The 14,032-nt window shown below is 46.4% G+C and overlaps 1 non-coding gene and 1 pseudogene across 1 annotated transcript; both read right to left on the reverse strand.

The window, feature by feature from the left end:
* Positions 1–3,502: 3,502 nt before the first annotated feature.
* On the reverse strand, positions 3,503–3,968 carry LOC101600029 (annotated as a pseudogene).
* A 4,288-nt stretch (positions 3,969–8,256) lies between these two features.
* LOC123456916 lies at positions 8,257–8,360 on the reverse strand. The gene has a single exon (XR_006634778.1). It is a non-coding gene; the product is annotated as a U6 spliceosomal RNA (small nuclear RNA).
* Positions 8,361–14,032: the final 5,672 nt, after the last annotated feature.

Genomic DNA, 14,032 nt, shown 5'->3' on the forward strand with positions numbered 1-14,032 from the left:
CCTTAAAAAGGTACCCTAAAGCTCCAGAGATGGCTCACTGGGTAAAGTGTTTGTCACTCAAACATGAGATCCTGAGTTTGGGTCCCCAGCACCCACGTAAAATGCCAAGCATGGCAGCACATGCCTGAAATCGCAGCACTGAGGAAGTCAGAGACAGGGTTTTGCTGACCAGCTAGTCTAGATATCAGTGAGCTATAGCTCCAATGTGATACCCTGTCTCAAAAATAAGATGGAGGGGGCTGGAGAGATGGCTTAGTGGTTAAGGCATTTACCTGCAAAGCCGAAGGATCCCAGTTTGATTCCCCAGGACCCACGTAAGCCAGATGCACAAGGGGACGCGTGCATCTGGAGTTCCTTTGCAGTGGCTGGATTCCCTGGCATGCCCATTCTCTCCCTCAAACAAATAAATAACAAAAATAAGATGGAGAAGGACTGAAGAAGGCATTCAATATTGACCTCTGTTATTCACATGCACCCACACACATGAACATGTGTACCATGCACACATATACATATATACACAGGTGATAAAGAAAACCTTTACCTTAGTGGTTTTGCCAGCGTAAGTATTTCTAGCCCTGTAGATTTTGGTGCTAACCATTAGGTAAAAAATATTTTCTTGGGCTGGAGTCATGGCTCAGAAGTTAAGGTGATTGTCTGCAAGGCTTGATGGCATGGGTTAAATTTCTCAGGACCCACACAAAGCTAGACAGATGCACAAGGTGATGCATGTGTCTGGAGTTTGTTTACAGTGGCAAGAGACCCTGGCATTTGCACACACTCTCTCTCTTCTCTCTTTCTCCTTCTATCTCCTTGCAAACAAATAAGTAAAACTATTTTTTAAAACATTTTCTTTGCTTCCCAATATGAGCAAGTTCCTTCCCCTTTCTGTGCTCAGTTTTATGACTTGTAAAGTGGGCCAGAGTCACCAGATCAGACCTACATCATAGAAATGCAACATGTGCCACATACATAACTTAACATTTTCTAGTAGCCACATTACAAAAAGAGAAGGAAACAGATAAATTATTTCTTTATCCTCAGGATGGAAAAGTTACAAGAAACTTTTTCAGTGATATTGTTAGATAGTTGCAAAAGATTCTTCATGTCCCCTTATAACTTTTTTTGATCCAAGCCCAACAGACTGGACCTTTTTGTTACGGGGGCGGGGGCAGAATTGGTATGCCAGGGCCTCCAGACACTGTAATAGAACTCCAGAAGCTTGTGCCACCTTGTGCCCACATGTGACCTTGTGCATGTATCACCTTGAGTGTCTGGCTTTGTGGGATCTGGGGAATCGAACGTGGACCCTTAGGCTTTGCAGGCAAGTGCCTTAACTGCTAAGTCATTTCTCCCACCCCGTTTGTAATTTTATATTTTCAATAGTATATTTTATTTGACTCATTATATACAAAATGTTCTCATTTTAACATGTAGTCAATACAAAAGTAATAACGTGGTATCTTGTTATTTTTATATGAAATCTTCAAATTCTTTCTTTTGAAATCTTAAAATTCTAGTGTACACTTAGAGGACATCTTTTGTAGTAGCCACATTTTATGTTATTTAAATGTTTTATTTATTTGGAGAGAGAGGAAAGAGAGAGAAAGAAGCAGATAGAGAAAGAAAGAATGGGTGCACCAGGGCCTCCAGTCACTGAAAATGAACTACAGACACATGTTCCACCTTGCACCTCCGGCTTTATGTGAATTCTGGGGAATCAAACCCAGGTCCTTAGGCTTTGCAGGCAAGCACCACAACCGCTGAGCCATCTCTCCAGCCCAGGAGTCACGTTTTAAATGCTCCAGTGGTGCTGGTGGTAATAGTTCTACACAGCTAATGTTTGATTTCTACGCATATTTCCCTGTTCAATGGTTTGAAAGCTCTTGTGTGGGAGCTTGAATTCTCAGTGTAGCAATGTTGGGAAGTGTGGTCTCTAGTGGCAGATATTTAAAGTCATGAGGGCTCTACTCTGATGAAGGGATTAAGGTCTTCTCATGGAAGTAGGTTAGTTCTGCGTCTTCGTTATCCAAGTGGGTTCTTTCCTTCTTGCCATGTGACTCTACCTGAACACTGAAGCACCAAAGACCTTGCTAGATACTGTCAACATACCCTGGGACTTCCCAGCCTTCAAAACAATGAACCAAATATGTTTCTCTCCTTTGTAAATGATTCAGTCTTTGGTATTCTATAACCACAATAGAAACAGACTAAGGAACCAGGTCTATGTAGAAGGGCTCTGGGTGTCTATAACTGCTAAAGCATATCCTTTTCTGTCCTCTGTCCCTGGATCTGTCCAGATGGTTCTGTGTGGAACAGCCGCAGCTTTTGGTGGGTTTCTACAGTGTGATGAATAGGTTGTTTTCCAATGTTCAAGGAAGCCAGAGCCAAGCATCTCATGGTATAGGTTGGATCTTTTTAAAAATAATTTCATTTATTTATTTGAGGAAGACAGAAAGAGAGGGGATTGAGAGAGAGAAAGAGAGAGAGAGAGAGAGAGGGAGGGAGGGAGGGAGGGAGGGAGGGAGGGAGGGAGGGAGGGAGAGAGCACACCAAGGCCTCCAGCCATTGCAAACAAACTCCAGATGCATGTGCCACCTTGTGCATCTGTCTTACATGGGCCTCGGGGAATCGAATCTGGGACTTCAGGATTCATAGGCAAGCGTCTTAACCATTGAGCCATCTCTCCAGCCCTAGGATGAACCTTATGTATCCCCCAAAGGTCCTTATGTTAAAGACTTGGAGATAACCCAGTTGGTAAAGAACTTGCCTTGCAAGCATAAGAACCTGAGATCACTCCCCTGTAATCCCAGCACTGGTGAGGCAAAGCAGAAGGAAGCCTCACTAGCCAGCCAGGCTAGGGTACTTGGCCAATTCCCAGCCAATTAGAAACCATGTCTCATAAAAGATGGGCAGTGTTCTTGATTGCATGAGTATACACCATGCCATTAAGAACCAGACTTCCTCCCTTAGTAAATCCTCTCTGGAAACACAAAGACACATCCAGAGGTGTGTTTCACTAATCTCCTAGATGCTTTTCCAGTCAACCACTTTGTCCGTCAAGATTAACCACCACAGGGGCTAGAGAGATGGCTCAACAGTTAAGGCACTTGCCTGCAATGCCTAAGGACCCATAACGCCAGATGCACAGAGTGGCACATGCATCTGGAGTTCATTTGCATTGGCAGGAAGCCCTGGCACATCCACACTCTCTAAAACAAATAAACAAACAAATAAATAAATAAAATTGACAGCCAATATTAACCACCACAGAAGGGCTACTGTTGAAGGGAATTGTGGGAATTTTTTTTCATTTTTCAGCAATAAGGTAAGCAAATTTTTTTTCTGCCATATGCACTCACCCATAATGTGGTGCCTTGCCACACACCCAAAACAATGGGGACAATTCATCATTGGCTGAAGCCTATAAAACTGTGAGCCGAAACAAACCTCCTTTTGTTTTAGGTGAAGAAATAATTATTAACAGAAAAGGCTTACAGACTCATTTCTTCTTGGGCACCTCCACAGGGCGGCCCCGGCGGCCAGCGGTCTTGGTGTGCTGGCCTCGGACACAAAGGCCCCAGAAGCGGCGCAGCCCTCAGTGGGCCCGGATCTTCTTCAGCCGCTCCAGATCTTCCCGGAGCCTGTTGTCCAGACCATTGGCCAGAACCTGGCTGTACTTCCCATCCTTCTGTCTATTTAAGAACCAGTCTGGGATCTTATATTGGTGTGGATTCTGCATAATGGTGATCACACGTTCCACCTCATCTTCGGTGAGTTCTCCAGCCCTCTTGGTGAGGTCAATGTCTGCTTTCCTCAACACCACATGAGCAGACCTTCGTCCCACGCCCTTAATGGCAGTGATGGCAAAAGGCTATTTTCTGCCGCCCATTGATGTTTGTGTTGAGTACTCGCAGAATGTGCTGGAACTTCTCAGGGATCACTAGAGAGCAGCGGCATGTAGGCATCCAGTGGAAGAGCAGACCTCCTCTTTATACAAGCTGATTATCGCCGGTATTTGTTACAGTAATGGAAAGCAGAGACACCTCTGGTGGGCTCCCCCTTCCATACAGTAGAATTTCAGAGCAGGCTCTGGATGAGGACATTTCTGTGAACAAAAGAGTTAAGGTGGGTTAGTTATAAAGTGAGCCACAAAAAAAATTTAAAAAAAAATAAATAAAAAAATAAAGTGAGCCACTACTAAAGTGTCAACAGTTGCAAATAAATGATTTTGTATTACAAATGAGGTTGCATCTAGAATGATCCTTGTGAGAAGCAAGGCTAGAGATGGAGTTACCCATTCCTAGTGCCTTCTTCAAGGAAAAAGTAATGGGGAGGGTAATAGCTTCTGGATTGTGAATATGTGAGCCCAGCTTGTTCTCTCCATGCGAAAACCTTTAAGAGCCATTAGGGATCACTAAAATACAACCATTTCCAAATTGGTGAGAGTGCATTATCACCGATGACGACAGAGGAGGTACCTACCCCCCACACCAGTATACCAAATTTGCATGATGAGTGCATGATATGGCACAGAAAACGTTGGGCATTTCTAGAATGGGATACTAAGGTACTGTTGCAGTCCGGGTTCGCATTGCTGGTAGAAATCACCCAACCAAGAGCAGCTTCTGGGAAAAAGAGATTTATTTTGGTTTACAGGCTCGAGGGGAAGCTCCACGATGGCAGGGAAAAACGATGGCATGAGCAGAGAGAGGGTGGACCCCTGGCCCACATAAGGTGGACCACAGCAACAGGAGGGTGTGCCCAACACTGGCATGGGGAAACTGGCTATAAAGCCCATAAGCCCGCCCCCAACAATACACTCCCTCCAGGAGGCATTAATTCCCAAATATGCATCAGCTGGGAACCTAGCATTCAGAACACCTAAGTTTATGGGGGACACCTGAATCAAACCACCACAGGTACTAAATAATCAAGTGAAGTTGAGTCTTTAAAGTGAAAGGCCTCAGTTTGTTGGGATCCCAATGCTATTCACTGAAACTCATACAGTGATGTGGTAGCTGAGCAATGCCTAATACGACCTGGTGTGGGTGAGACCTAGTAAACGAGTAAGATAGCCGCGCACCTTCCAGACCCAAACGTCCTCCTGCCCTCTTTTGGCAAAGGTAGGGAAGGGCTGGAAACAATCGCCTTCAATGCCTCTGCTATGTTTTAGGCCTGGAGGGTGCTCTGCTATGGGTTGAGTGATTCTCCTCTGGGACTGGGAGGGTGCGGAGAGCAGAGTGAGTTCACGGGGGTCGGGGGTGGCTACAGCTCCAGGGCTCCAGAATGTCCTTTTGGGGGCCAGAGGGAAGCGGTAGCTTTTGCTTTTGCAGCTGCAGTGGAAGTGAAGAAAGCGGGAGGGCATCCTGAGGCGGGAAGTGCCTATCAGTGTCATCCCCAGCTGCTTCCGGCTTCCTCCTTCAAGGATTCCTTGGCCTTTCTGTATCTCTGCCAACCCCTCTCCCTTACCCAGAGTTTGCAGGCAGCTGCGCTTTCCCCCTTTAGGGCCCACGTCAGAGGTCCTCTGAGGAGCTCTCAACTACCCATTGTTCTTGGGGCTCCTCCGGCATTCCTTTGGTTCATGAGGGGAAATGCCTGAAGCTTAGCGCCCACCTCCTCAGAGATGCTTGGCCTGCTAGTCACCGGTATTCCTGGCCCCTCAAAGGACATTGCTTAGGAGGATATTGCTAGATACTAGTGTCGGCCATACTGCTGGAAGCAAAGATGGATTCTGTATGGCTAACTGAGCCTTTATGCTTTGGCCTCACCCACCCATCCAGACATTTCTCCCCTCCCTCCTGAGCCTCAGTACACAGTTACAACCACAGTCACGCTGCCTGCATTCCCGCCAATGCTGCCCACCCTCATACAGGTCCACACATACTCTCCTGCACAAACATCTGTCTGGCTCATTCATCTGGGAGACCATCAGGTGTGGCAGGGCCAGAAGCTACCTTTGCTGTGGGTTACAGGAATGAGCTCTTCTGACAAAACCTCCTGGGGGGAAGTTCTCCCAAGCCCCCATTTAATGTGTGCCAAGTTCATGGGCCCCCAGCAATGCCGTCCAGAAGAACACAACAAACAGAAATCCCTGCCATCTTAGAATTTACCCTCCCATGTGAGGAGGACAATAAACAAAGATGTAAACATATACTGTGACATGTGGTGATGAATGGTACTAATTAAAACAGTAGAGAAAAAAAAGAGGAATGGTAACTAAAAGGAGTGTTTGCAATTTTAAATTTGGGGTAGTGAAGGCTTTGCTGAGAAGTTATCATTAGAAACAAAACTGGGGCTGGGGGAAGATTGGGATGATAGTTCCGTGGGTAAAATGCTTGCCTTGCAAGAAGAAGGACCTAAGTTTCATCCTCAGTGCCCAAGTAAAATGCTGGGTGTGATGACTCCCACTTGTAATCCTAGCCCCGGGAAGGCAGAGACAGGTGGATTTCTAGAGCTAACTTATTAGATAGTGTAGCCAAATCATTAGTTCCAGACTAATGAGAGACACTGTCTCAAAAAGCGGTGAAACAGACTTGAGAGATGGCTTAACATTTAAGGTGCTTGCCTGCAAAGGCTAAGGACACATGCTCAGCTCCCCCGATCCCACTTAAGCCAGATGCACAAGGTCAAGCAGGTGAAAGGTCGCACATGTGCAAAAGATGGCATGTGCATCTGGAGCTCAATTGCACTGGCTGGAGGCCCTGGAGTGCCAATTCTCTCCCTCTCTCTCTCTCTCTCTCTCTCTCTCTCATAAGAAAAATATCAGTTCAGCTCTGAACTGAGTAGAAAAATATATATTAAAAAAAAAGAGGTGGGAAGCCAGGGATGGTGGCGCATGCCTTTAATCCCAGCACTTGGGAGGCAGAGGTAGGAGGATCACCGTGAGTTTGAGATCACCCTGAGACTCCATAGTGAATTCCAGGTCAGCCTGAGCTACAGTGAGACCCTACCTCGAAAAACCCAAAAAAACAAACAAAAAAAGAGGTGGGAGCTAGAGAGATTGCTTAGTGGTTAAGGCACATGCCTGCAAAGCCTAAGGATCCAGGTTCGATTCTCCAGGTCCCACGTAAGCCAGATGCACAAAGTGGTGCATGTGTCTGGAGTTTGTTTGCAGTGGCTAGAGGCTCTGGCACACCCATTCTCTCTCTCTCTCTCCCACCCCTCTCTTGTTCTCAAATAAAAAAAAAAATCTTTAAAAAATTTTAAAAAGAGATGGAAGCAATTCCTGAGGAACGGCACCTGAGGTTGTCCTCTGGCCTCCACATACAGACAAATCGCATGTAAAGACAAACACACACACTCAAAAAAAAAAAAAAACCTGGGGCTGGAGAGATGGCTTAATGGTTAAGCACTTCCCTGTGAAGCCTAAGGACCCTGGTTCGAGGCTGAATTCCCCAGGACCCACGTTAGCCAGATGCACAAGGGGGCGCACGCGTCTGGAGTTCGTTTGTTAGTGGCTGGAGGCCCTGACGCGCCCATTCTCTCTCTCTCTCTCTCTCTCTCTCTCTCTCTCTCTCTCTGTTGCTCTCAAATAAATAAAAATAATAAACAAGAAAAAATTAAAAAAAAAAAACCTGAAGGACATAAGGAAGTAAACTAAGTTGTTATCTGAGAGAAGAGCATTCTGGCCTAAGGGAGTAACAAGTGTGAAGGTTGCCAGGTAAAGAATGTGTTGAGAGAACATGAGCTGTCAAGGAGGAACCTGGGAGAGGAGCAGCAGTGGGGGGCGAGGCTGGGAAGCAGTGAGAGCAGAACCTGGAAGGTTCCATCACACAGACAATGCCAGAGACCACCAGAGGATACTGAGTGGAGGCCTGGCCTTAGATGGTTGGTGATCTTTCGCAAGCGTAATCTGAAAGGGGGACACAGGCAGGTCGAGGCCTCTTGCAAAGCTCCGGGCGAACGTTGGTGTCTTTCCTGGCAGTGCAGGTGGCTGTGGTAAGACACGGGCAGAATCCGCGTGGAGTCTAAAGGCAGAAGATTTGATAAAGGGCTTTTGGGGATACGAGAGAAAGAGAAGAATCAAGGATGATGGGATTCTTTGGATTGTCATTTCCTGCCATTGACTGCAGAGGAAGGCGCAGAGGCTTGCAGGAGGAGAGGATTGGGCACTTGGTTGTCATGCTATTCTTGGAAAGCCTCTCAAACATCCAAAGGGAAGCAATGAGCCAGCTGGGGACAGGAGTGTGCAGCTCTGGAAGGAGAATTGTACATTTCCCCTGCATGGTTATTTTTATGTTTTTAATTTTTTTGGTTTTCATGGAACGCTTCGTGCATTTGTATTTCAGGCTTGAGCAGGAGCCCTGCTAATCTCTGTATAGCGCCAATTTTAGTATATGTGCTGCTGAAATGAGCATGTGTTTTCATACTTTTATAATGCATGGCATCTGTAAACAATTTAAAGTTTTGCATTTGAACCCTATATGAATGATACCCTGTCTATGTCTTTTTTTATTTGCAATTTGTTCAACATTAGGACTTGGGGATTTTCATGTTGAAATATCTATTTCAATTTAACTCCATGGCAAGCATTCCATTGTTAAAACATGCCCCAATTTATTTCCCTATATTCCTACTAAGAGAATTTCAGTGTTTAAATTTATGATTTTTTTTTTTTTTTTTTTTTAGTTTTGCGAGGTAGGGTTACACTCTAGCCGAGGCTGACCTAGAATTCACTATGTAGTCTCAAGGTGGCCTTGAATTCACAAGGATCCTCCTACCTCTGCCTCCCAAGTGCTGGAATTAAAGGTGTGTGCCACCATGCCCAGCGAATGCTTTTGTTTTACTTCTATAGAATGTGATGCAAGGCTTCAAGGCAGTATGATTACTGAGTAGTAAGTGACTGAGGCCACCTATACTTGGAAGCTGAGGAAGGAGGATTGCAAGTTCAAGGCCTGTCTTGGCTACAAAGAAAGTTCAAGGCTAACCTATAGTTTAGTGAGACCTTAACTTAAAATTAAAAAAAAGTTTTTAAAAAATGAGGGGTTTACTTGTTACAGGCACTTTCTTGCAAAGCTAAGGGTCCAGGTTTGATTCCCTAGTACCCACATAAAGCCAGCTGCACAAAGTGGTGCATGCATCTGGAGTATCTTTGCAATACTGGGAGATCCTAGAACACCTATTCTCTCTGCTCTTTTAAATAAATAAATATTTTTAAATGATGTGATATCTCAATAGGGTAGTACTTACTTAGCATTCACAAGGATTCAATCCCCAGTAATGCCAAAATGCACTTGTTATTTCATGGTTTCTGTGAGTCAGTAATATGGGTATAGCTTAGCTAAACCCTACAGTAGATTCCCTTCCAATGTACAGTCCAAGTGTCAGGCTGTAGTCACCTCAGGGCTCAACTGAGAGAGATCCCACTTCCAAGACCAGTTATATGGCTGCCGGCAGGAGCCTTTGGCCTGAAAGTCTCAGGGCGTCGCTAGCTATTGACAGCTCTCAGGGCCTTGCCACATGAAACTCTCCAAAGGGGAAGTTTACATGGCAGCCAGCTTCCTCTGAGCAGGCAAGAGATGGTGAGAGGGAGAAAGACAGAAGTCACAGTCTTGCAATGTAGTCTTGGACAGGGCAGCTATGGGTCAGAAAGTGGGGCTCTCTGGGGACCATCAGCATCAGAAGGATCACATGCATGCAGAGACCCCTTAGGGGAGGGGAAAGATGACAGCCAAAGAGCAGGAATGAGGGGGTGGAACATGAAGGTGCCTGGTGTGCTGGAAGAATGTCATAGAGGGGGCTGGACAGATGGCTCAGCAGTTAAGGTGCTTGCCTGCAGAGTCTAACGACCTGGGTTTGATTCCCCAATGCCCACATAAACTCAGATGCAAAAGGTGGCACTGCATTGCAGTGGCTAGAGGCCCTGGAACTCTCATTCTCTCTCTCTCTCTCTCTCTCTCTCTCTCTCTCTCACACACACATAAATAAATAAATAAATAAATGAATAAATAAATAAATAAATAAATAAACTAAAAAAAAAGCCAGGTGTGGTGGCTCACGCCTTTAATGCCAGCACTCAGGAGGCAGAGGTAAGAGGATTGCTGTGAGGTAGAGGCCACCCTGAGACTACAGAGTGAATTCCAGGTCAGCCTGGGCTGGAATGAGACCGTACCTCAGAAAACTGAATTAAAAAAAAGAAAAAGAATGTCACAGAGGAACAGGGAAGCTCCAGACACATTTGAGCCACAGGGAAGAAGCTAGTGGAGAGGATGAATTTCTAGAATGTGGAAGGGAAGGGAAAGAGTGGGAGCTAGGCTCAGAGGAGAGAAGGAGGTCATCTCCTGATGGGCACGTGTGCAGCACAATGCAGGTTGGAATCACTTTTGCAGACACATTCTTGACGAAGCCCCAGGTGAGACTGGTAGAGCATGTGATGGCATCATCTCCGTTCCACAGATAAGGAAGCAGGCACTGAAATAGGCAGCGGCCTTCCCTAAGTCATATAGACAAAACATGGTTGATCCAGGACTGATCATTCGGGCGTTTCCTCTCCAAGTGTTTCAAGTTCAGTTCTGGTTGGTGTTCCTGCTTATGACCCAGCCTGGCTTCTTCACGCCTGGGATGCTCAGGACCGGAACTGAACGAGCATGCGCAGCTGGGAATGCTAAGCACTCCTTGATGGTTGTATTAGTTATTTGCTCATTTCTGGGACAAAATGCCTGACAAAACAGTTTAAGGTATGGTTTATTCTAGCATAGAATTCCAGGTTACAGTCCACCAGGGCAGAGAAGGCAGGATGGAAGGAGCTTGAGACAGCTGCTCACTTTGGATCCACAGCAGGGAAGCTGAGAGTAGCAAATGCTGCTGCTGCTCAGCCAGTTCCCTCCTTTTTATATAGGCAAGACTCCCATCCGTGGAATGGTCCATCTTCCCACCTGTGCGGATTTGAATGTATGCCCCCCAATAGACTTGGGTGTTGTTAAAAGTGAGTTTGGGGCTGGACAAATTGCTTAGTGGTTAAGGCACGTGTCTGGGAAGCCTAAGGACCCAGGCTCGGTTCCCCAGTACCGAGGTAAGCCAGATGCACAAGGTGGGGCATGCATCCGGAGTTCATTTGCAGTGGCTGGAGACCCTGGAGCGCCCATTCTCTTTCGAACCGGGGTCCTTAGGCTTCACGAGCAAGCGCTTAATGGCTAAGCCATCTCTCCAGCCCATATTTTTTTAAAATTTAGTTTTCACCTTTTGCCCCTAGCATGCGGACTTCTGCGTGGGAAGGGAGAGGTGTGTCCCGGGGAGTGGCTCTGAATTGCGGCCTAAGGTGTACAGAGTGAGTTCTGCCTGGGTTCCTGCTGCTTGCTGTAGTTCCCTGCTGCCGACTGTTGGGTTGTGTCTCTGTGCTTGGATCTCTGAAAGGGGACCAGCTGCTTCTGCCGAACTTCCCCTAGATCTGTAAGCTGCAAATAAATCCCTTCCTCCCATGAACTGTGTCTGGTTTGGAGGTTCACCTGAGCAGTGTGGAGCTGTCTACAACACCACTTTAATGAATGTAATCAAGATAATCCCTCACAGACCTGCATGAAGGCTCACCTAATTGAGAGAATTCCACACAGGTGATTCTAGGTCCTGTCAAGCTGACAATATATGCCATCACAAGAGGTGAATGAAGTGGTCAGATGCAAGCCAGTGGGTCAGTGAGGCTTAGATTAGGTCTAATGAGAGAGCATGTGGGAGCTTCAGTGTCAGCCACACAGGACATTTCAGGAAAAATAGACAGGGGCCTGGGGGCTGGAGAGATGGTGTTGCAGTCCTGTTTGCCTTACTGGTAGAAATCACCCAACCAAGAGTAGCTTCTGGGAAAAAGAGATTTATTTTGGCTTACAGGCTCAAGGGGAAGCTCCACGATGGCAAGGGAAAACGATGGCATGAGCAGAGGGTGGACATCACCCCCTGGCCAACATAAGGTGGACCACAGCAACAGGAGGGTGTGCCAAACACTGGCAAGGGGAAACTGGCTATAAAGCCCATAAGCCCGCCCCCAACAATACACTCCCTCCAGGAGGCATTAATTCCCAAATATCCATCAGCTGGGAACCTAGCATTGAGAACACCTAAGTTTATGGGGGACACCTGAATCAAACCACCACAGATGGCTTAGTGGTTAAGTGCTTGCCTGTGAAGCCTAAGAACCCCCTTTTGAGGTTCGATTCCCCAGGACCCGGGGACGCACGTGTCTAGAGTTCATTTGCAGTGGCTGGAGGACCTGGCACACCCATTATCTGTCTGTCGCTCTCAAATAAATCAAAATGAACAAAAAAAAAAAAATAGACAGGCTGGGAACTCTGTTCTAGAAATGCCCCTCTTATGCCCTCATTCCCCGGCTGTTCAGCCCCTCTGCCTCTGGGAAGCTCATATTCCTAGTTCAAGTGTATAATGGTTAACATTGATCATCAACGGGACATGGCCTAGAACCATCTGGAAGATACACCTCTAAGCATAGCAATTAGGGATTTCCTAGAGTTGGTTAATTGAGGTAGGAAGACCCACCCTCCTGGGCGCAGCACCATTCCATGGGCTGAGGTCCTGGATTGAATAGGAGAAAGCAAGCTGAGTGCCAGCATCCATGGCTCTCTGCCTTCTGACTGTGGCTGCGATGTGACAATTTTTTCCCCACCATGATGAACTGACTGTGCCCTCAAACTGTAAGCCAAAGTAAATCCTTCTTTTTTAAAAAAAATATTTTATTTTTATTTATTTATTAGGGAGAGAGAGAGAGAAAGAATGGGCACACCAGCGCCTCTAGCCACTGCAAGTGAACACCAAATGCATGTTGTACCATGTGCAACAAGGCCATTATGTGGGATCTGGAGAATTGAACCTGGGTCCTTAGGCTTCGCTGGCAAGTGACTTAACCACTAAGCCAGCTCTCCAGCCCATAAATACTTCTTCCTTAAGTTGCTTCTTGTTAGGTATTTTGTCACAGCAACAAGTGACTAATAAAAAGAGCTAGCAGAGGGCTGGAGAGATGGCTTAGCAGCTAAATGCTTGCCTGTGAAGCCTAAGGACTCCGGTTCGAGGCTCGATTCCCCAGGACCCACATTAGCCAGATGCACAAGGGGGCGCACATGTCTGGAATTTGTTTGCAGTGGCTGGAAGTCCTGATGCACCCATTCTCTCTCTATCTGTCTCTTTCCCTCTCTCTCTATGTCACTCTCAAATAAATAAAAATGAACAAAAAATATTTTTTTTAAAAAAAGAGCTAGTGTAAATTGGGCAGCTGCTTTCTCCTAGCCTTAGCCAGGCCTGGACCAAGAACTCACTAGGGAGACAGAGGTCTCCTTCGGGAATCCCTGCCTCAGGCTACTTGTCTGTCCTACCTGAGTCTAAGCTCCTCTTCAGGAGACAAGGATCTTGGGCACTCCCAGAAGCCAGGGAACTCACATCTCCGAGCCTGACCTTGGGAGAAGGAACCAGTGGCCACCCAGTCAATGTAATCACCTGTGCTCCTGGAGTCCATCTAGATTCTCATCTTTCAGAAGAGGAAATTGGAGGTCTAGAACAAGGAGGAGTATAGTCCAAGATCACAGAGCTACTGAGGTGGGGTGTAAGAGGCGGGCCATAGTTTGAATGAGACTGACTCCGTGCTAAGGAGGAACCATTGGGCAAACAAGGTAGGAATTCTTCTAAGCCAACTTTAAATAGCTGTTAAAATCAATACTTGAGGAGCCATGGGAATGGCATATAGTATGTGTTCAACAGATGAATTATGAAAATAAATTAATGAATAAATAACTCTGCCCTGCTTTGGGTTCCAATCCATGAGACTAAAATAGTCTGTCTGGGCGTTCTTCCCATGGGAAAGTAGGACAGCTCGGTCCAGAAAGTGGGGTGGTGGCAGTGGGAAGGAAGTAGGCAAGAAAGAGGGATGCCGCACCCTTACTAGAGCTTCCTTCCTAATTCTTCCTTTTTTTTGTGATACTGGGTATGGAACCCAGGGCTTCAGACATGCTGGGCAAGTGCTTGACCATTAAGCTACAGCCCCAGCCCTTCCCTTTTCAATTGTTTATTGTGTGCTTACTTGGTGCCAAGCATT

The sequence above is a fragment of the Jaculus jaculus genome, chromosome X (genome assembly GCF_020740685.1).
Source record: "Jaculus jaculus isolate mJacJac1 chromosome X, mJacJac1.mat.Y.cur, whole genome shotgun sequence".
NCBI classification, from domain to species: Eukaryota; Metazoa; Chordata; class Mammalia; order Rodentia; family Dipodidae; genus Jaculus; species Jaculus jaculus.